The sequence below is a fragment of the Amphibalanus amphitrite genome, unplaced genomic scaffold (genome assembly GCF_019059575.1).
Source record: "Amphibalanus amphitrite isolate SeventyFive unplaced genomic scaffold, NRLGWU_Aamphi_draft 000162F_arrow, whole genome shotgun sequence".
In the NCBI taxonomy this organism is placed as follows: domain Eukaryota; kingdom Metazoa; phylum Arthropoda; class Thecostraca; order Balanomorpha; family Balanidae; genus Amphibalanus; species Amphibalanus amphitrite.
In genome coordinates, this window is record NW_024881657.1 from 750,051 (window position 1) to 773,699 (window position 23,649).

The 23,649-nt window shown below is 47.9% G+C and overlaps 1 long non-coding RNA gene across 1 annotated transcript; it reads left to right on the top strand.

Annotated features, from left to right (window-relative positions):
- Positions 1 to 7,943: 7,943 nt before the first annotated feature.
- Positions 7,944 to 22,773, top strand: LOC122383354. Its single transcript, XR_006256828.1, has 2 exons — positions 7,944 to 8,022; positions 22,443 to 22,773. It is a non-coding gene; the product is annotated as an uncharacterized LOC122383354 (long non-coding RNA).
- The last annotated feature ends 876 nt before the right edge of the window (positions 22,774 to 23,649 follow it).

Sequence of the window (23,649 nt, forward strand, 5' to 3'; positions counted from 1 at the left end):
CAAAAATCAAAACTGATATTCGCAGCCTGTGACACATGTTTTATGGGTAATTTGGGGCGTAGAACACGATGGTGACATTCATTTTATCATATGTGTACGTGTTTGGCTCAAAAAGTTCAATTTAAGAAATTCATGTATCATGGTCGTGAAGTAGTCAAGAGAAATTGCCAAGATTCAGTTCAAGATTTTGGAAAATGCGGAACGATAATCAATAATCGAAGATAGCCATTTGATTGTTCATAGTATTGGCAGTCTAATGGCGTTTACGGCATGTCTGTATGTCTATTCTGTGATTTTATATGATTTTTTGAACATATGCCGTTTTTGGTCGAAAACTCAGAAATCATGACGTCACTTGAACCTCGATATCTCAAAAATTTTCCGACCGATTTTTTTGAAACTTTGTAACAATAAACTTAAATCAATTCCCTACAGGTACCCAAAATTTGGCGCGCCTGCGGCGCGCCGTTTTTATGCTATGGCCCGGCGAAAAAAGTGGGGGCGTTTAACGCCCCCCCCCAGCAACTCGCGGGATATGCATCGGAATAAATTGAGTCTTCTACTACATTTTGTTTTAACATAGGGGAGAGTGGGGTAATTTGGCCGCTTTTTTTTAGAAAACGATGTAACTTAAAATTGACGACACATTTCTGCATTTTCTCAACGCTGGCAGGTGTCGCATTCATTTTACTTTACTGGACAGTGAACTTGAAATGATAGAGTAATTACTTATATTGAAATTGTGACGCATTACAAAGGTCTGCAAGGCGGCCAAATTGCCCCACTAGCAGGGTTATTTGGCCGAGGGTGTGGGGCAATTTGGCCGGTGTTAGTTTACGGTCGGGATTTTCTGTTATATTGCGAGTCAGCTTCAGATTCAGCAATGACGTGTGTCCTATGACGCATTTACCACATTTTGGAGGTTGACTCATGGGGTCACAGGGGTCAAAATAGCCAAATTAGCGGCTCTAGATGCGTAGACAGTTTTTTACGAATAACTTTTGAAGTAATCAAGCTAGACCAAAACTTCGAGTACCATCGTAATTCCCTCGTCATTCCGCATCGAAACATATATGTGTTGACCTCGAGAAGTCAAGGTCAAAGGTTGACCTCAAGTCACGTTACCTCAGATCGCTTGACCTCAAGGTCACGTGATTTCAAGGTCATCATGCATATCATTCGATGCGCCTTGGCGAGCTGAACAGACTGAGACCATTTGTGCGGCTGTACCATTTTTATGTAAGGATTTATTAGCAAAAAACGTTTGGTAACCTTTGGTGACGTCACATGCTCTTACAGTTGACCAATCGGAAGTAAGTCATCAAAGTAGTCAAAGTTGGTCATGAATCATGTCATTTATGGTACAATTGACCATGAAAACTCGGCCGTCCCAGCATAGTGACCATGAGCGCACCGGCCAAGTTGCCCCGCTAGTCCCGGCCAAATTACCCCATATGGCCATTCTGAAAATTTTTGTGTATAAAGTCATCACGGCTATACGGAATTAGATGAAATTGCTCTTGGAACCGCTGAACACCCCCAAGAATGGCGCTATAATGTCTGAATTCGTTTTTAGCCCAAATACTACATGTTATACAACTTTGTAAGCAGAAGTAAAAGTTACCATTTTCTAATGAAATTAACGTTTTATTAATTTTGAATACAACTACGAGGGGCAAAGTTTTGACATTTGTCCTCCAGTTATTTCTACCCATGACAAATGAATAGAGACTAGAGTTATTTCACTCACTTTTATTAGACATCGTACAGGTGGGGGCGGCCAATTTACACCACCGGCCAAATTACCCCACTCTCACCTACTTCACGTGTTTAGCCATAGACAGCCTAGTGTCTAAAACTACTCCAAGGAATTTGAACGAGTTAACACGTGGTATGATGTGGCCAGATAAACGTAGGTGAGAAGGTTCTAGCATTCTAGTGTTTTTTTTTGTGAAAACCATCACTGCAGACTTTGTGGGTGAAAAAATACAACCATTCTTAGAGGACCATTCGTCAAGTTTGTTAAGCACTGATTGCAGACGTGGAATGGAGTACTGCGAATCGGTATCAGTACACCATATTGCGCAATCGTCTGCAAACAGTGAGTGTTGTATGTCGGATGGAGTGTTGTCAAAAAGATCATTTATCATGATATTAAACAGCAGTGGAGACAAACAACTACCTTGTGGTAAACCATTTTCGAAAGAAAAAGTATTTGAAGAAATGGAGCGAAAACGTAACTGAAAACTGCGAGCGCCAGTGAGAAATCCAATCAAGTAGTGAGCGAGGTGTCCACGAATACCAAGTTTGTGAAGCTTAAGTATTAAGAATGGACGGAAAACCATGTCGTAAGCGCGAGTAATATCCAAGAAAACGGCAGTTGTGTGTGATTTATGTTTAAAACCTTTGCGTATGTCTGTTTCGAGCCGTATAATGTGATCCAAAGTGCTGTGATGTTTTCGGAACCCGCTTTGATACTTAGACAATAGTTGACTGCTTTCCAAAAACCATTCTAGACGCTTTCCGACCATGCGTTCGAATATTTTGCCGAAACAGCTTGTCAGAGAAATCGGGCGATAACTCCCTGGATCTTTCCTATTTTTTCCCAGGCTTCAGCAATGCTATAACTAAAGCCTCCTTCCACTCTTCTGGAAAAACCTGTTTTTCCCATAAGTCGTTAAAAGTGTGTAAAATAAAATCGAAAGCGCTGTTTGGAAGATGTCGGAAGAACTGATAATGTAATTGATCAGGTCCGACAGATGTGTTCCCCGTCGATGTGATTGCATCTCGAAGCTCCGATGAAGTGAATAAAGTGTTATATTGTTCCGTATTGTCAGACATGAATGCATTTGGCGGAAGACGAACATGTCTTCGAGCATGTTCGAGAAATCCAGGTCGGTATTGCTGTGTTGAGCTATGCTGAGCTATGGTTTGGGCGATGGTATTTACTATGTTTTGTGGCTCTGAAATAGTCATGTTATTAACTTGTAAGATTGGAAGAGAAGGGAAGCATCTCTTACCCGATAGTGAGCGTACTAAATTCCTTATTTTGCTTAACGGTGTGCGATAGTTAAGCTGGGTGAGGAAAGATTTCCAAGAGGCTTTTTTGGTTTCTCGGATAATCTTTTTACACCTTGCTCTCTCTTTATTTCGGAGGATAAGTGTGATGTTGTTTCTATGGCGTAAGTATAAACGAAAAGCTCGTTTACGTTTTGCTATTGCACGAGCTACATCTTGCGACCACCATGGAACTCGTTTACGATTTGATGCTGGATTCGTCTTCGGGATGGATCCTTCTGCCGCTGTTAATATGGTATCTGTGAGAAATTTAATGCCTTGTTCTGGAGCCTGAAAATGTTCGTGATCTATTTCGCAGAAGTTCTGGAACTTTTCCCAATCAGCTTTCTTCAGATTCCAACGAGGAAGAGAGCGGGGAACAACGTCAGCATCAGAGGAGAATGTTGTTTGTAACTGAATTGGATAATGATCACTATGATGGATATCATTATCAATGGACCAATCAAATAAAACACTTATTTGTGAAGAGCATATGGATAGGTCGATCGCCGATTCGCTATTATGAGATAGCGAGAAGAATGTGTTTTGTCCCTTGTTGAGAAGAACGAGCTGGTGATCATCAATAAATCGTTCGACGATATCACCCCGCTCGTCTGCTATTAACGCGTCACGACCCCAAAGCGGGTTATGCGCGTTAAAATCACCAAGCAGGAGAAAGGGGTGTTTGAATTGCGAAATAAGGTTGGTGAGGTGCCTATGCAAAGTACTATTATCTGTGTCTGGTGGAATATAAATAGAGCAAACGTCGATGTTTCTTCCGTTCATTTTTATTGTACAAGCTACAGCTTGTAATGGAGTGTTCAGTATTACTTGATCATGAACATAATCATTACAAATGTATAAAGCGGTGCCACCGTGGCGCCGCTCACCATCAGTCTCATCGTATCGGTACAGAGAGTAGTTAAATAAAGAAAAGTTGTAGGGGTCTGTTGGAAGAAGCCAAGTTTCTTGCAAAGCAATAATGATGGGCGCTAGAAGTAAAAAGAACATTTTGCTTTCGGCCCAGTTTGAAACTAGGCCTCGGCAGTTCCACTGGAGTAGGCTGTTTATTGTGTTTCTAAGAGAGAGTATTTGTTAGACACACCACGACGGGGCGAAGCCCAACTTGACGCACGGTTGTGGCCCATTGCTACTCTGATAGGTGGACGTGATGTGCGTGTGCCTGTAGACTGTCGATCATCTCCTGGGGGCTGGGGGCGGGGTCCTTTCGAGCGCTGGACTTTTGTCCAGGCTGCCGTGGAGCGAGCAGCTCCGGCAGAGGGCTTGTTCTGCTGAGCGATCTCTGGTGAAGCCTCAGGCTGTGACTCGGGAGGAGAGGAAGGCATCGGGTCACCAAAAATGGTCTCCGTCGCGTCGCTGGTGTTTGTGGATGTGGTCGTCGACGCAGTCAAGGGCTTCAGACACTGCAGAGGGGGAAGTGCCGAGATCGGGTCCGTCTGCGTACTGCACGAAGTGGACTGAGTAGTGGCGGCCTTGGCATTAGACCGACCGGGAGCCGGGGTGGCAGCCTCTGCCTCAACGCGTCGGCGGGCGTCGGGATAAGAGCAGCCGGACTTAGCCTTGACTTCGCAGATTCGTTTTTTCCTTTTTCCACGTGGGGGCACTGTGAGGAGGAGACGGAGTGATCTGTGCTACCACAGCTCAAGCAAGAGACTGGCTTAGAACATTCGGAGTTCTCATGAGGGGACTCACCACATCTCTGACAGCGAGCAGCCTGACGACAAGTGGAGCTTCCATGTCCGAATCGTTGGCACTTGAAGCACCGGAGTGGATTTGGGATGAACACCCGGACATCTTTTTTGAGCCAACCAATGGCTATCTTTTCGGGCAGGGTCGTGGTTTCGAACGTGAGAACGAGCAGGCTGGTGTCCCGTCGCTGACCATCACGGAAGGTCGTGAGGCGTCGGATGTGAGACACACCCTCTCCCCTCAGCTCTGACAGGATCTCATCCTCGGACATGTGACGGAGTTCTGGAGCGAAAATCGTGCCTTTAGAAGAGTTGCGGGCCTGGTGGAGGGATACCGTTACGTCCTTGCCACAGAAAACTTTTGTCTTCAGGAGTGCCTTGGTGTCTCTCCGGTTGTGAGTTTTGATGACTAGCGTACCGTTCGCTGGGGCTTCAATGTCGGGGCCATGTTGTCCACAGATAGCAGCGATCTGCTTCTGAGGCCAGAAAACGTTGATCTTCCGGAAAGAGAAGTCACTATCGCTAGCCTTCACTACCAGATAAGAGCCGTCGAGAGACAAGTATGGTTCGAGTGGAGATCGATCGACAGAAGCACAGGCAGGTGCGTTGGCCAAGTTCGTGCGCGGGTCAGAGCTCCGGGAGTGGTCGGTGGACGGGCGAGGGTCATGGCTCCGGGCGAGGTCGGTAGACGAGCGAGGGTCAGAGTGCCGGGCGGGGTCAGAGGTCAGGTCAGCGGTCAGGGCGTGGTCAGTGGACGAGCGAGGGTCGGTACCGGGTAGATCAGTCGAAGGGTGGGTAGAGGAGGGAGGGTTGACGGTCTGGCGGGAGTCGGTATCCATGGCAGAGGGAGGAGTCGGATTCAGAGGGGAGTCAGAGTCGGAATCAGATAAGGAGTCGGATAGCGGGCGCTGACGGCGCCGCTTCCCCATCGTGGGGCAACTGGATGCGGTTGTGGGCAGTGAAGGAGAGTGGGTGGAACAACTGGTAAAAGGTTGGATGTGAGGGGTGGGGACGCGCGTAGGAGAGCTCTCAAAACAAACCCGTGAAATGCCAACTGCCGAAGCAAGTTAACGATCACCTTAGCCTGTGACAAATGTATATGTTACAGGCAATGTGTGGAATCAGGCATTCTATAGAATGCCTAGGCATTCTATAGAATGCCTGACCGACCAGGCATTCTATAGAATCCCTAGGTATTCTATAGAATGCCTGACCCACCAGGGATTCTATAGAATCCCTAGGCATTCTATAGAATGCCTGATTTTCAGGCATTCTATAGAATGCCTGGGAAATATACGTATCTTACCAACAAATGAGTGAAGGCTGTATAAGATTATGAGTGCGAACCGATATGCAACGTTATTATTTCTGCCAGGCTACCTTGCGGTCAGCTATGTTAAATGTTCATTCAGTCAATTTTTCATGTCAGGTATTCAATCTAACCTTATTAGGTCAAACTGTAGATCATCTTTTAGGCTTTCATTCGGAGAGTACTGAGTCTCGACGCTAGAAAGACGATGGTGTTGATGTCATTATCGGAAACGCATTTGGTCAAAATTCCGCGAAGAAAAAAGTTTGCAAAGCGTCCATTTTTGGAGGATTTGCCCCCCGGAAGACATAGCATCGATTTACGGCCAAACTGGAGAAAATGCAGTTTCGAGTCAAAAATGGCCAATGACCTAAAAATGGCTTAACTACATAGTTGTTTTAGATTTGGCATCCTTAGGAACATTGCCAAAGCATTACTGGAGTCCAATTTCATTATTTTGACGACCGTTCGAACACCGCAAGGCTCAGAAGTCAAGTTGGAAGGGGAGATCGAACAACACCTAATCCGGCTCTTGTTACGGCCGGGCCACCGCCCGGGCGTCGAATAATGAACCATTTATTCAGTTTATTCCCTGACATTGCAGTGTAGGTTAAGCTTAGCTGCCCATGTATATTTAGAGTAGTTACACGAAGTGCTTATGACGATGTAAGATGGTGCTTTTTTGTTATATTCCTCACCGTCATTTCTAGCATCAGAACAAACCCATCGTAATTTGTAAGCACTTTCGATTCTAGCTTACGGTTCACCCGCCCAGCCAACACTCCACTAGCCCTCCGAGGGTAACCGTTTGAGCGACTGGTTGGCCTGTCCCTTGCGCCGTGGCTCTCCCGTGCCAACGGGATTGGATCAGTTGCTGCTTGCGGCGCACCATTTGGTGGCTGGCATAGCCCAATTTCTCCCTCGCTTCCTCTCTTATATCTCATTGCCCTGAAATGGTTTCAGGCGACGATTGGCCTAATTCAACAAATAATTTTGGAGTGCTGTTTGGGACAATCAGAATACTTGGGCATTCTATAGAATGCCTGGGAGCTTAAGCCAGGCATTCTATAGAATGCCTAAGCAGTCAGGGATTCTATAGAATGCCTAGGGATTCTATAGAATGCCTGGTCGGTCAGGTATTCTATAGAATGCCTAGGCATTCTATAGAATACCTGATTCCACACATTGCCTGTAACATATATATTTGCTGGTCTTTTTTATACTGGCTCCAAATGGAGACGGAGTCTGTGCACCGCTCTCGCCGTCCGCAGCACACCAGGAGTAACCCGGCGTCACCTGTGCCGAGCACGAGATGAACTCCAGCACCATCTAGCGGCAGTCATCCGAAGCTCCCAGCCCGCCGTAGAACCCACTGATCCACAGCCCTCGTCACCGTGATGACCGAAATTAGTAAATTGCTATGAAATTAAACCGCATCCAGGAAGCCAATAATTGACACGGACACATGTACTTAGCCGTTTAGCGAATAACTTAGCTGTTTTTGAAGAGTTCAGACAGAACTTTCTAGATAAATGGTCATCAGTAGTGTACCTACATGTCTCCCATCGCACATGATCAGGCTAGTTCAAAAGTCAAACACTTTTAGGCGTTGAATTAAAAAATACGTTTTTTGAAGACCTGTGCACATATGATCTCCAGAACGTTGATTTGCATATCCAATAGAGGTTCGATAGCCCTGTATATGTGTCATCTCATACAAAGAGAGGGGTTCGTGGTTAAATGTTACAGCATGTAAACGTGTAGTGATAACGTTATTCCTAGTTTTCATGGTCTGGAAGATGTATAAAAACGGTTGTGTATCGAATAATGTATACAGTTCGCCAGACACCAGAACATCTGTATTTTCCAGATGACCTGAGGCGTATTGACGTCGCAGTTGGCGGTGAGCTGAGACACCGAGAGGGGTCTGCTTTTGAATTGAGCTAGGTAAGTTGTGTAGCAAGGGAATGGAAGGGAGGGGGGCGTGGTACGCACTGCTGCATCGTTGCGGTTCATCAACCACCGCAGTCCGCTGTCGTTCAGCTGGTTGTAGAAGAACAGAGCTATTTGCTGCTGTAATGAACTCGATAGTAGAGCTGGTAGAGCAGGGGAGCTTGAGAGTCTTGGAAAAGATCCCGAGAGAGATCTAGAGAGAGATCCAGGTAGTGATGAAGATGAGATCCTGAGATAGATGTATGGATCCACCTGGTAGGGATGTAGGTATCCAGATAGAGATCTTGAGATGTAAGTCTAGATCCACCTGAGAGAGAGAGAGAGATGTAGATCTCCACCTTGCGTACAAATACATCTGATGGAAGATGCTTTTTGATTTAGGCACTTGATGATTCTGTTCATTGTATAGACTATGATGCACGAGATGCTTCTTCACTGCTCGGATTAGGGATGACGGGATCCGATCAGCTGGGTTTGCGGCACAGATGGGCAGGTGAAGGACAGGGCATTCGAAGTCCCGATGACCACTGCCAAACTTATGGGTGGTAATTACATTGATTAATTGAATGTGATCATTCGTCCAGTCACCCATTCCTATATCTCTGGCCTCCCTATTACGAAAATTGCCCACTTAGTTCGTATTAGCGTTGCTAGTTTAATTGCCCTCGAGAATCATTAGCTTGACTGCCCAACCTGAGCTCTGCTTAACTCCTATCGGCCTTATCCTAAGATTTGTCCTTCATCATTCTTACGCTCATCCACACAAAGCATTTGCCCTCCATTCACTCGCCCCAATCGATTTAGCAGCCCCCGAAATTCCCTCCGATAGTGTTAGGTGTCTGGCTGACGACGATCTCCCCGGCGAGATAAATGTCTCTTTCCGAAATCCATATGCATGCTCCGCTAACCGGCGACAAAGATACTTATCGCAGGGCCGTCCAGAATAATTGCACAAATATCCACCCTACTAATTTATGGGATTCACTACACGTCCGATAGACTTATGGTACACACATACACGATTTATATCCGACTTATCTCTCTACCGGGAGAGATTACCTATGCCCTCTTCCGGTCCGCGTGTAACATTCCCGTTCACGACCCAGGGACCACAGTTCATATCCTGGAACTATCCTTAAACCATGGGATTTACTCTTCAAGGCCTTACGTGTCCTGGAGTACATTCTTCCCTCCCCTGAGGCTGTCCAGTACCGATCAAAGTACCTTTACGAAATAAGTATGAGGACTTATCCGGGACACTACGGCTCAACTTATCCGCCCTTTGGGTGACTCACCCCTGACCTTCGGCTTACTGCCTTTGGCATAACTTACTCTCCACTGCACTGTGCCAATCTTCCCCTTCCCCCTGCCGTAGAAACCTCTCACTGCCTTCTCACCCAGTGTTACCTAAGCGGGAAAATTAACAGTGGCCGGTACCACTGGCGGAAAACGTGCATATGCCCTGCGTACGTGACGGTGTGTCCCTCTTAACATTCCGGTCTGGACGTGGGTTTAGAGAAGTGCATCTGTGTCTCATACAGTCATGCTGGTAAACGTTACGCCATAGGAGACGGGCAAACAAGCCGTCTGTGCCTCACAATGCCCTGTGCCAATATTGGTGGAATAATTATTGGCGCTAACTCGCAAGAACACGAATAACAGAAACGCATTATTTATCCAAACCAAATCGTAATCTCAAGTCATAACTTCTGCTGCACACGTGAATCCAACCATCAGTTCTCGTATACAATCCTAGTAGACCTTGAACCGCTCTTGATTTAATCAGATGATCTAGAACCAATTAGTACGCACCGATCTGCCGTCTGGTTGTGATCCACCGTATCATAGTGAATTACTGAATGCTCAAACGGAAATGACTCCTTGAAACTCGTTCGATAGCTTCTGACGGGCTACTAGTTACCTATACAAATTATCTTTATAAAGTGCCAGAACATTGTCATAGGGGTCCCTAGCCTTTCATAGAAAATCTAATTTAAATCATCCTATTAGCAGTAACCAATGCACATCAAACGAACTGCAGTCCTAGATATCATATAGCATGTCATATTTAAAATTATGCATTAACTGTTTACGTTCTTATCCCGTTGCAACTTTCCACAACTAACCATGTTTCTATACGATGACCTTCACCTACCGCACGCGCCCCAATTACGGCTAACCCACTGCCCCTGTTGTGGCTGCTCCTCGCGCCCTCTGGCGGCTCAACGCCCGCGTCGGGGACGACGAATGCCACGGCCGCCGGCCGGCGCCGCGTCGACAGCGTCAGTCACAGTCACGCCGTTATGGGCGCGTCAACACTCGCGGTACAGTGCTCGTGCGTGTTTTCTCTTCTGGCCGGGTAGATTCACCGGATGTGTCAGTGAGTGTGAATCTGGTAAAATATCGCTGCAATATCTCCCCGTTCGACATCTCATCGGTTCCGTTCTACGTAAGTTTTCTTTAAATAACTTCTTTCCCCATTTAATCGTTTCCCAACAAAGATGATCTCTTCTAGTATTTATTCTACAGAAGCACAACGATCGGTACCTATATTAGTCGCATATTAGTTCTAACCACAAGCAATTCTACATCTACCTATTACTCGACATTTCGCAATTTCAATGACGCAAAGTACAAGGACCAGCTAAAGTCGCAAAAGTGTCAAACCGTCGACCTCAAACCACTACTCTCAACTCTGCACCTAAGTAACAGAAGAAATTCCGCCGTAAGCTCAAGCATTCGTATCTGTTGAAAATCATAACTCATAGCCATATTCGTAGATCGATCGCATGAATCAGTCGCCGCCTTAAAACATTATATTCCTATTTCACCGTATTCACCTGTTCTATAATTGATTTTGACTTCACAATTAATTCCTACAGTAATATCACCAATAATTTCGCAATGCAACTTTTAGTGAATTAAGCACGAATCTACACCATTAATTTCACAAACGAATTCCAACCTCAAATCGCACTTGACCACCGCCGATTATAATAAATCGAACGAACCAGTTTGACCAAAGACAATGACATATTCAATGTTGTCACGCATCCTGTCATCAATTTCAGCGTTCGTGACACTGAGCTGCTTATTCAAATTTTAGGATTTCGCTCACGGCCTAATCGTGAATTCCAACGGACAATAACGATTCGCTGGCGACTCTGACATGACCTCGAAATTCAGATCCTAATATGCTACTAGGGTGTCTGGACCAACAAGTTCAAAGTAATTTAAGTTTTCCAATTCCAATTGAGAGTGCATTTTATGGCAACCGAAAATGTTTGGCAGTCGTCACGGCACGGCAAGCTGGGCAGAGGGGGGGGGGGGGGTGGGCAAGGATCAGGGATTGAGCAGACTTTTCAACAACACTCACATTCTGGAGTTTCTCTGCGCTTCCGCTTCTCAGTGTGGTCACAAGCGTCGGCGGTTGTCCTCCGGCTCTGGTCGGTCGAACTGAAGAGGCTTCTCGCGGGTGACCCCGGACCGACGGCGGCCTCCAGATGGCGTCTCCGGCTCCGGCTGCAGACTGTGACTCTCGGCTGCTCGACTGTGATTCCCCCTCTGGTTGGGTGGCGCACCCTTTTATAGTTGGGGGGAGGGGTGACTGCCACGCCCTTGCGACGTCATCTTCCTCTGCCTTCTTCTGGTGGGTGGGGCTGTAAGATGGCGCCCTCTGTCCTGTTTAGTCACCTTGCTCCTCTGTGCCTGCAATTTTTGGCCGTCGAATCGTCTTGGTGTTGAGTGCTTTATCATTTTAATAATCGCTGGCATAAAACAATCCCCGAAAGGTTTGTGATTTTCGAGTTTTAATTTTGATTCTTCATTTTCATTTTATTCAAACTTTTGTTTCCTTCCGTTTCGTCTGCCGCCAACGCCCCTGTGACGTCACTCCTGCTCCGCCCACCGTACCGGGGCGTGGCCGTAACGCAGCGCCTTCTTCCTCTGCGGAGATCTCTGGAACTACAGGTCATTGCTTGCGGCTTGTTGTGGAGGTCACCTTCAAGGCGTTCTGCCGGGTCACTCACCCTGGGTTGTTGTACCCCGACAAAGGAGGCTGTGTGCTCCAGCCGGCATCCATCCTTTACACTGCTCCATGATTTGATGACGTATCTTGCTGATCCAGCGCTCCCAGCCGTTATCTGTCCTCGGCGTGGGTCCACGAGCTGTTGACAGTGTTACTGATCCAGCTGTTACTTGTTGGGATTCGAATCGTTCATCCTGCGGTAGCTGTCTCCAAAAGCGCGCGTCTTAATGGGAGTTTAACGGCTGCCCATAGCGAAGACCTCTGGAACTACTGCGTTTTTGCTTGCCATAGGATCTTCCTGGTTGTGCCATTCCCACCATGTGACTCAGCGCGGTGCAGCTGTTGTGGTACCTGACAGAGTACGTGACAAGTGACAGAGTACCTTAACGTGCTCGCTCGCCGCCGCCGCCGGCCGCGGTCCTGACGTAGCTTGTTGACTCAGCTGTGCCTCGACGGTTCGTACTGATGTAGGCGGCATCGTCTTCTCGCAGATGTGTCTACTGCGGCTATTCCCACGGACAGTGCTCGTTGCGGGAGATGGAGAAAAGTGATGTGTGGGGATGGTGGGCCTGGTGACTGGGGGGGGGGGGGGTGAATAATGAGAGGGGAGGGGAGCGCAGCAGTAGCGCTCCGCTCAGCTGTGCGTCACCCGGTAGCAGCGATGGGTGAGTGAATGGAGGGCTAGGCCTGTGACCGGACTGCGAGGGGGGGGAGACTGCCGGACCAAGCCGTGCCGAAAAGATTCTACGTTAAATGTTAAAGATGTAGCGTGCTACATCTTCAGTCCAAACAACCCTAGTTGCGTCCTCGCAACTCATACAAAAAAGTCACACCCCTTACTCATCTAAATCTACACAATCATGTTAAGTTCCGCAACGCCTACAAAATGACATCGTATACCTAGTACAGTACACACACGCACCTGTTGTTCCTCGTTCCCACCTCAGTTTGTCGCTCACCAGATCCGGGTCACGGGCACCAACCACTTTGGTTAGCCCGATGTCGTCGGTGGCCGTCCGGTAAGCGGCTTCTCAGGAGGGTGAAGACCTCTATGGCAGCCCAGGTGGGCGGCCTCCACAGCAGTTCGGGTAGCAGCCTCCATGGCAGCCCGGGTGGTAGCCTGCCATGGCAGCCTGGGTGGGGCGGCCTCCACGGCAGCCAGGGTGGGGAGCTTCCACAGCAGCCCGGACGGCGGGCTCCATGGCAGCCCGGGTGGGCAGCTTGCACGGCGGCCCATGCGGGCAGCCTACGTGGCAGCCCAGGTGGATGACCCCCGTGGCCGTCCGGGAAGGTGACCTCCATGGCCGACCCTGCCGCGACCTCCGTGGCCGCCCTGGTGGCAGGCTCCGTGGCAGCTCAGGTGAGCGACCTCCATGGCAGCTCAGGTGGGTGACCCCCGAGGCAGCACGCGAGGGCAATGCATCCCCGTGGCAGCCCGGTTGGGTGACCATCGTGGCAGACCCGTGACAGCCTCCGTTGTAGCTCAGGTAGGCGACTTCCGTGGCAGCCCAGGTAGGTGGCCCTCGTGGCAGACCCGGTGACAGCCTCCGTGGTAGCTCAGGTAAGCGACTTCCGCGGCAGCTCAGGTGAGTGACCCCCGAGGCAGCACGCGATGGCAATGCATCCCCCGTGGCAGCTCAGGTAGGCGACTTCCGCGGCAGCTCAGTTGAGTGACCCCCGGGGCAGCACGCGAGGGCAATGCATCCTCCGTGGCAGCACAGGTGACCTCCGTGGCAGCTCAGGTAGCGACCTTTCGGCGGACCAGGTGACAGCCGTCGCAGCAGCCCAGGTGGGTGATCTCTGCAGCAGCCCATCTGAATGGATCGTTTGGCAGTTGGTCTTGCAGCATCCTGGCACCCTCTCCTCGTTCACCAACATGATCAATGATCATCGCCTTGGCTGTGTTGTGAAGACGACCGTGTTTGATTTTGATTCAGTACAGCACGAGCATTCCGCCTGTTCTTCTTCCTCTTCTGTTTTTGATATTGCTGTCCTCTTACCATTAATACTCTAGAAAGTTCGAGCTCTCCTTTGCCATACAACAGCTGATCTTGACTTGTACTTGTTGTACAGCAGAACGTAGAAGAATTGATATGCTGATGCAAACAATTGTCAAGTTTCATTTTCGGCCTGACTTCTGTATTAGTCTGATCCTTTGTTTCATGAGACAGCTTCATTTCCTTATCTTATCTTCAACAACTTCTTCTATGTCCGTTTCAGTATTCGTTAAACCACTTCCTCTCATCAGCCGCCATCATAAGCTTCATCATCTTCACACAGCTTTCTTTAGCTCATCCTCTTTCTTCACGTCGACCCCTGCAGCACGCTCATTTCCACTGCTGCCAGTATTTCGAACACCTGCTCTTTTCTTCAACTGCTTCCTCTTCTCCATACGGTTGACTTTCAATTCATCAACTTCGGGTTCGGCGGCTTGTGCCAGTCTACCAGCTTCACAATTTAAGAATTATCAAATCCCCACGTTTTGGGCGCCATTTGTAGCAAGGGAATGGAAGGGAGGGGGGCGTGGTACGCACTGCTGCATCGTTGCGGTTCATCAACCACCGCAGTCCGCTGTCGTTCAGCTGGTTGTAGAAGAACAGAGCTATTTGCTGCTGTAATGAACTCGATAGTAGAGCTGGTAGAGCAGGGGAGCTTGAGAGTCTTGGAAAAGATCCCGAGAGAGATCTAGAGAGAGATCCAGGTAGTGATGAAGATGAGATCCTGAGATAGATGTATGGATCCACCTGGTAGGGATGTAGGTATCCAGATAGAGATCTTGAGATGTAAGTCTAGATCCACCTGAGAGAGAGAGAGAGATGTAGATCTCCACCTTGCGTACAAATACATCTGATGGAAGATGCTTTTTGATTTAGGCACTTGATGATTCTGTTCATTGTATAGACTATGATGCACGAGATGCTTCTTCACTGCTCGGATTAGGGATGACGGGATCCGATCAGCTGGGTTTGCGGCACAGATGGGCAGGTGAAGGACAGGGCATTCGAAGTCCCGATGACCACTGCCAAACTTATGGGTGGTAATTACATTGATTAATTGAATGTGATCATTCGTCCAGTCACCCATTCCTATATCTCTGGCCTCCCTATTACGAAAATTGCCCACTTAGTTCGTATTAGCGTTGCTAGTTTAATTGCCCTCGAGAATCATTAGCTTGACTGCCCAACCTGAGCTCTGCTTAACTCCTATCGGCCTTATCCTAAGATTTGTCCTTCATCATTCTTACGCTCATCCACACAAAGCATTTGCCCTCCATTCACTCGCCCCAATCGATTTAGCAGCCCCCGAAATTCCCTCCGATAGTGTTAGGTGTCTGGCTGACGACGATCTCCCCGGCGAGATAAATGTCTCTTTCCGAAATCCATATGCATGCTCCGCTAACCGGCGACAAAGATACTTATCGCAGGGCCGTCCAGAATAATTGCACAAATATCCACCCTACTAATTTATGGGATTCACTACACGTCCGATAGACTTATGGTACACACATACACGATTTATATCCGACTTATCTCTCTACCGGGAGAGATTACCTATGCCCTCTTCCGGTCCGCGTGTAACATTCCCGTTCACGACCCAGGGACCACAGTTCATATCCTGGAACTATCCTTAAACCATGGGATTTACTCTTCAAGGCCTTACGTGTCCTGGAGTACATTCTTCCCTCCCCTGAGGCTGTCCAGTACCGATCAAAGTACCTTTACGAAATAAGTATGAGGACTTATCCGGGACACTACGGCTCAACTTATCCGCCCTTTGGGTGACTCACCCCTGACCTTCGGCTTACTGCCTTTGGCATAACTTACTCTCCACTGCACTGTGCCAATCTTCCCCTTCCCCCTGCCGTAGAAACCTCTCACTGCCTTCTCACCCAGTGTTACCTAAGCGGGAAAATTAACAGTGGCCGGTACCACTGGCGGAAAACGTGCATATGCCCTGCGTACGTGACGGTGTGTCCCTCTTAACATTCCGGTCTGGACGTGGGTTTAGAGAAGTGCATCTGTGTCTCATACAGTCATGCTGGTAAACGTTACGCCATAGGAGACGGGCAAACAAGCCGTCTGTGCCTCACAATGCCCTGTGCCAATATTGGTGGAATAATTATTGGCGCTAACTCGCAAGAACACGAATAACAGAAACGCATTATTTATCCAAACCAAATCGTAATCTCAAGTCATAACTTCTGCTGCACACGTGAATCCAACCATCAGTTCTCGTATACAATCCTAGTAGACCTTGAACCGCTCTTGATTTAATCAGATGATCTAGAACCAATTAGTACGCACCGATCTGCCGTCTGGTTGTGATCCACCGTATCATAGTGAATTACTGAATGCTCAAACGGAAATGACTCCTTGAAACTCGTTCGATAGCTTCTGACGGGCTACTAGTTACCTATACAAATTATCTTTATAAAGTGCCAGAACATTGTCATAGGGGTCCCTAGCCTTTCATAGAAAATCTAATTTAAATCATCCTATTAGCAGTAACCAATGCACATCAAACGAACTGCAGTCCTAGATATCATATAGCATGTCATATTTAAAATTATGCATTAACTGTTTACGTTCTTATCCCGTTGCAACTTTCCACAACTAACCATGTTTCTATACGATGACCTTCACCTACCGCACGCGCCCCAATTACGGCTAACCCACTGCCCCTGTTGTGGCTGCTCCTCGCGCCCTCTGGCGGCTCAACGCCCGCGTCGGGGACGACGAATGCCACGGCCGCCGGCCGGCGCCGCGTCGACAGCGTCAGTCACAGTCACGCCGTTATGGGCGCGTCAACACTCGCGGTACAGTGCTCGTGCGTGTTTTCTCTTCTGGCCGGGTAGATTCACCGGATGTGTCAGTGAGTGTGAATCTGGTAAAATATCGCTGCAATATCTCCCCGTTCGACATCTCATCGGTTCCGTTCTACGTAAGTTTTCTTTAAATAACTTCTTTCCCCATTTAATCGTTTCCCAACAAAGATGATCTCTTCTAGTATTTATTCTACAGAAGCACAACGATCGGTACCTATATTAGTCGCATATTAGTTCTAACCACAAGCAATTCTACATCTACCTATTACTCGACATTTCGCAATTTCAATGACGCAAAGTACAAGGACCAGCTAAAGTCGCAAAAGTGTCAAACCGTCGACCTCAAACCACTACTCTCAACTCTGCACCTAAGTAACAGAAGAAATTCCGCCGTAAGCTCAAGCATTCGTATCTGTTGAAAATCATAACTCATAGCCATATTCGTAGATCGATCGCATGAATCAGTCGCCGCCTTAAAACATTATATTCCTATTTCACCGTATTCACCTGTTCTATAATTGATTTTGACTTCACAATTAATTCCTACAGTAATATCACCAATAATTTCGCAATGCAACTTTTAGTGAATTAAGCACGAATCTACACCATTAATTTCACAAACGAATTCCAACCTCAAATCGCACTTGACCACCGCCGATTATAATAAATCGAACGAACCAGTTTGACCAAAGACAATGACATATTCAATGTTGTCACGCATCCTGTCATCAATTTCAGCGTTCGTGACACTGAGCTGCTTATTCAAATTTTAGGATTTCGCTCACGGCCTAATCGTGAATTCCAACGGACAATAACGATTCGCTGGCGACTCTGACATGACCTCGAAATTCAGATCCTAATATGCTACTAGGGTGTCTGGACCAACAAGTTCAAAGTAATTTAAGTTTTCCAATTCCAATTGAGAGTGCATTTTATGGCAACCGAAAATGTTTGGCAGTCGTCACGGCACGGCAAGCTGGGCAGAGGGGGGGGGGGGGGTGGGCAAGGATCAGGGATTGAGCAGACTTTTCAACAACACTCACATTCTGGAGTTTCTCTGCGCTTCCGCTTCTCAGTGTGGTCACAAGCGTCGGCGGTTGTCCTCCGGCTCTGGTCGGTCGAACTGAAGAGGCTTCTCGCGGGTGACCCCGGACCGACGGCGGCCTCCAGATGGCGTCTCCGGCTCCGGCTGCAGACTGTGACTCTCGGCTGCTCGACTGTGATTCCCCCTCTGGTTGGGTGGCGCACCCTTTTATAGTTGGGGGGAGGGGTGACTGCCACGCCCTTGCGACGTCATCTTCCTCTGCCTTCTTCTGGTGGGTGGGGCTGTAAGATGGCGCCCTCTGTCCTGTTTAGTCACCTTGCTCCTCTGTGCCTGCAATTTTTGGCCGTCGAATCGTCTTGGTGTTGAGTGCTTTATCATTTTAATAATCGCTGGCATAAAACAATCCCCGAAAGGTTTGTGATTTTCGAGTTTTAATTTTGATTCTTCATTTTCATTTTATTCAAACTTTTGTTTCCTTCCGTTTCGTCTGCCGCCAACGCCCCTGTGACGTCACTCCTGCTCCGCCCACCGTACCGGGGCGTGGCCGTAACGCAGCGCCTTCTTCCTCTGCGGAGATCTCTGGAACTACAGGTCATTGCTTGCGGCTTGTTGTGGAGGTCACCTTCAAGGCGTTCTGCCGGGTCACTCACCCTGGGTTGTTGTACCCCGACAAAGGAGGCTGTGTGCTCCAGCCGGCATCCATCCTTTACACTGCTCCATGATTTGATGACGTATCTTGCTGATCCAGCGCTCCCAGCCGTTATCTGTCCTCGGCGTGGGTCCACGAGCTGTTGACAGTGTTACTGATCCAGCTGTTACTTGTTGGGATTCGAATCGTTCATCCTGCGGTAGCTGTCTCCAAAAGCGCGCGTCTTAATGGGAGTTTAACGGCTGCCCATAGCGAAGACCTCTGGAACTACTGCGTTTTTGCTTGCCATAGGATCTTCCTGGTTGTGCCATTCCCACCATGTGACTCAGCGCGGTGCAGCTGTTGTGGTACCTGACAGAGTACGTGACAAGTGACAGAGTACCTTAACGTGCTCGCTCGCCGCCGCCGCCGGCCGCGGTCCTGACGTAGCTTGTTGACTCAGCTGTGCCTCGACGGTTCGTACTGATGTAGGCGGCATCGTCTTCTCGCAGATGTGTCTACTGCGGCTATTCCCACGGACAGTGCTCGTTGCGGGAGATGGAGAAAAGTGATGTGTGGGGATGGTGGGCCTGGTGACTGGGGGGGGGGGGGGTGAATAATGAGAGGGGAGGGGAGCGCAGCAGTAGCGCTCCGCTCAGCTGTGCGTCACCCGGTAGCAGCGATGGGTGAGTGAATGGAGGGCTAGGCCTGTGACCGGACTGCGAGGGGGGGAGACTGCCGGACCAAGCCGTGCCGAAAAGATTCTACGTTAAATGTTAAAGATGTAGCGTGCTACAGTTGTCGCTAATACTTTGTGCACCGGTCGGATTCCGCTTAACCCGCGACCGCCTGGGGGGGGGGGGTCGGATCCGACCCCCTCCGTTTTTCTTGAATAACTCATGAACTGCTTACGCTATCAACTTGAAACTTGACATACCTTCTCCCCCATCAATTTAACGTCTCCTGTGCAATTTTTAAGAAAAATTCCAAAAAAAAAATTGAGATATGTCGATTTTGGTGACATGACGTTTTTAGTCAAAAAGTGGTAAATGTTTAAAAAATCGCCAAAAATCAGGGTTTAAAGCAAATTGCAAATTAAGGACATGCACAGACGCAGATCAACGAGTTCTTTAAAATGGCGATCTCGGATTTTCCATAAAATGCGTTTTTCACCCCTACAAATTCAAAAAACTATATTTTTTGGAAAACAGCTAATAAAATCCAAAATTTTGAGAATTTCCCAAAAACCGGAATATATGTTTTAAAGCTCTATTAGAACATTAGATATCCCAAATTTCAACTTTCTATTTTGATTTTTGATCCCCAAATTGTAAAAAAAAGCTCCAACATGCATAGGGCATGGTGACGTCATAAGCATTTTTGTGAATTAGAGGCACTTCTGAACATCGCATGTGAAAACAAATGACACCACTAGATTCCTGGGACAAAGCCCGTCTAGAAAAGTGCATTTTATGTCAAAAATGAAAAGTTGAAAAATTGACCGTTTTTCTTAGCCCTGGTTTAACTTTATGCATGGTATAAACGATTTTTTATGCTTTCAATGCACACTTATCACCAGCACAGTGAATAGCGGTCACATATAACCATTACCATCAGATTCGGCGTGAAAAAAATGAGCCATAAAACATGTGTCGCACGCCCATGTAGTAGAAAGTGAAAACCGTGACCTTTCGTGACCTGACCTGACCTTGACCCGTACTTAGTATGACCCCTATACGCACATGGTGCCTTCACTGGGTCTTTGAGGTCATTTTTGGTGAGTTTCGAGCAGCATCGATTCCGCTGTCCGTAAGCCTAATCATGCAAAACCCTAGAATTTGACCTTTGACCTGACCTTGACCCCGAACGCCGCCTCGCGGGACTCGATGCGACCATTGGTTCTCGAGATAACAGGGGGGGGGGGGTTCGGATCCGACCCCCCAGGCTGTCGTGGGTAGGGGAGAGTGGGGAAAGATGCCCAGGGTTTTACTATGTCATATATTATTCGAAAATGACGATCGGAAAGCAAAAACTTGGAGTTTCAACGGAAGCTGACATCATTTTTTTCAAAAAATATCACACTTTCGTGCCTGAAATATGATAACTTTTTTTGCTATTTAGCATTTTCCTGAAGAAGTGAAAGGGGGCATCTTACCCCACAGGGTGGGAAAGACGCCCCCTGGCGTTGGGGAAGATGCCCCCTGCACTATAAGTGACATAAATGGGCACGTGAATCGCCTGAACGAATGAGTAGTCCCTTCGAGCCTGCAGTAGACACCAAACGTCATCGTAAGGGCCCTCATAAGTAGTCGTAAGGGGCTTCAGAGGTCATCGTTAGGGCCATCATAGTCCAGCGCGGCCAAACAAGCCTCTGTGGTGGCGTTCGGAGACCACTGTGGGGCCCTTATAGGTCTTCATGATGCTTGAGGGCCCTCGAGCTCATCGTGGGGACCTCAGATGCCAGGGCGGCACGTGGAGCCAACGTGGGAGCCCTCAAAGGATGTCGTGAGGGGCCCTGGAGCCAATAATGGGGCCCACAGAGGCCGTCGTGAGGGCTCTCAGAGTCAGGTACCGCCCAAAAGTCGCTGTGTGGGCCGAGAGACCGGCATGGGGAGCACCCGACCGTACTGGACTCTCAATAGTCCCTGATCGGCTTTTGTCTCTCATCACAAGTATGTAATAAATGATTTGACGGGCTGCTTGAAGGACAGCCTACGGATTTAGGGGGGCGTCTTTCCACATCAGGACATGGAGCATCTTACCCCAAGGTACCGAAGTAACATTAAATCAGTACAATTTGTTAGCCATAAAACTACACCCTGAAACAAACTGTTTGGGACATAGTACACGCATGTCTATCACGACTATAGCAAGGGACGCAAAAATTATCTACCTTCTTTGATATTTACAATGTTTTGACACCAAAATATTTTTTGAAAGCAGCAAATAAAATACATGCAATCACCAGCCAGCCGTTGCCCAACTGAGCTCCGCAAAGTCTTTCTTTTGATGGAATCAAAAGTAATATAAAGTTTAATGTTAGGCATGACACGACATTCATGTATTAAATTCAGACCGGTTTCGAATCACAAGATTCATCTTCAGTGACAAAACTCTTTTCAAATTGATACAGGACACATATTCAAACACACTTTTGATCATAAAATATATCGCACACGCACATGCAATAGTTCGAGTTCAGCTTCGAATTAGAAAACTGCCTAATGCAATTAAAAGTACAATGACGTACACAACGAAACAGCTACATAAAAGTACACAGTTAAGCAGTGATACGTAGTGGATACGCCGAGGACATGTCGTTGATTTGCGGCCTCAGACGATGAATATACAACGATTCCAGAATTGCTCCGCAAATTTTTGTGCAGTTAATAAGGCAGGCTTCCGCTTTACGCTAAAAACATTAATTTCCAGGTTCGGTTCTTTGTTTCGCCGCTAGAGGGGGTGGGGCGTCTTTCCCACCCTGGGCATCTTACCCCACTCTCCCCTACGGAAATAGCCCAGGCGGTGCCGGGTTAAGCCTTCAATTTAATGGCCAAGAAAATTACAGAAATGACTTAGGTTGCCACTGCAAACTAAAAACTGAAACATGTATTGAAAATGAAACATTGTGCATACCCCAGCAACTGCACCGTTCTGTTACCTGCGCTGATAAGGTTATCTGCGATCAAACCCCTGAACGGGAGAATTAGGTAAGTTTTTCTCCATCTTTTTTTCCAAATGTAACGAGCTCCGGTGATCCATCCGCCAGTTGCTCTCTCATTTCCCGTTCATCCTCTGGCCTCCCTATCGCCCTCTCGTTTCCCTCTCGGCCTCTCGATTCCCCCTCGGCCTCTCGATTCCCTGTGACACCGTTGCCCGTTTTCCGCAGGCTGGGCCGCGACTCACCATGCTGGACCGGCGTGCGCTGCTGATGGCCACTCTGCTGCTGGCGCTGCTCGGCTCCGCCGCTGCCTACGACGACCCGTTTATTCCCGGCCCGGAGATGGCGTCCTCCGCGGAGAAGGCCAGCGGCGCGCTGCTGCTGGTGGCCGCCGGGCTGCTGGCCGCCCTCCGTCTGCTGTGACCCCTGCGCGTGACCTCTGTGACCTCTGACTGGTCCGGTGGACTTGCCATTGACTGGCAACGCGTGGAGCGTAAGGACCTGTCGCATGATTTTGCACCTTGACAATAAAAAGGCATGAATACAAAAACATATATGAGTATGCTTTTCCTATTTCACTGATGATGTTTCAGTTACTGGTTTTTATGTCAAGCACTGGTGAACTGTGAATGTTTGAAATCTGAAAGTTACAAGGCTCAAAATGGAAAGAAACGTCAAAAGATAGCTATATTATCTCTGTCCTCTGGCACCGCCGTCAGCACCAGCGTCACCACCGCCAGCTGCCGCTGACAGCCTGGGCCGGGATTGAAATTAGGGAATGCTGTGCTGGTCCCTACCTTTCCATGCAACGCCGTCGATTTGGACAATTTGGTACTGATCTCTGGAGGCTAAACCGTTGATCTTCTACCAAAGCTAAGAGTATTATTCAGAGGGAGCAGAAGAGAGCTATCAAATGCATTTTTTCACGGCGTTGCAGCTTTATTTGTTACTGAGGTTAGCGTCAATTTGTCAAAAGTTGTGGAAAATGCGAAATTTGACCTTCGATAACCTCAGGTGACCTGACATTTGACCTAACCTAAAAAGGCCGCAATACTTTTGTCATCATTTTCCATGCACTTTTGAACAAGGCCTACATACAACGCGTCTCTTCGTGGCTTATGAGCTGAGTCATAGGGAAGGGCGTAAAAATGCCCCCTATTTGAATCTCACGAATAATTCAGACGCCAGCACGGCATGGGACACTCAGCTCAGTCAAATAAAAGTCAAATCGAAGTCAGTTGAATGAGAAAGCTGGTCTCATTCATTCACTGAGAAGGCGCAGAGGTTCCTATCCAGTAACACGACACCTAGGTATGTAGAGCAACATCCATAGGTAAGCCGATTATGAAGTTTGACGGTCTTTAGCAAAACAGGGTTATTTATTCAAACACTTATCAACTCGCATACCATTGTGCTCGCTGATCAAGTGCAAATA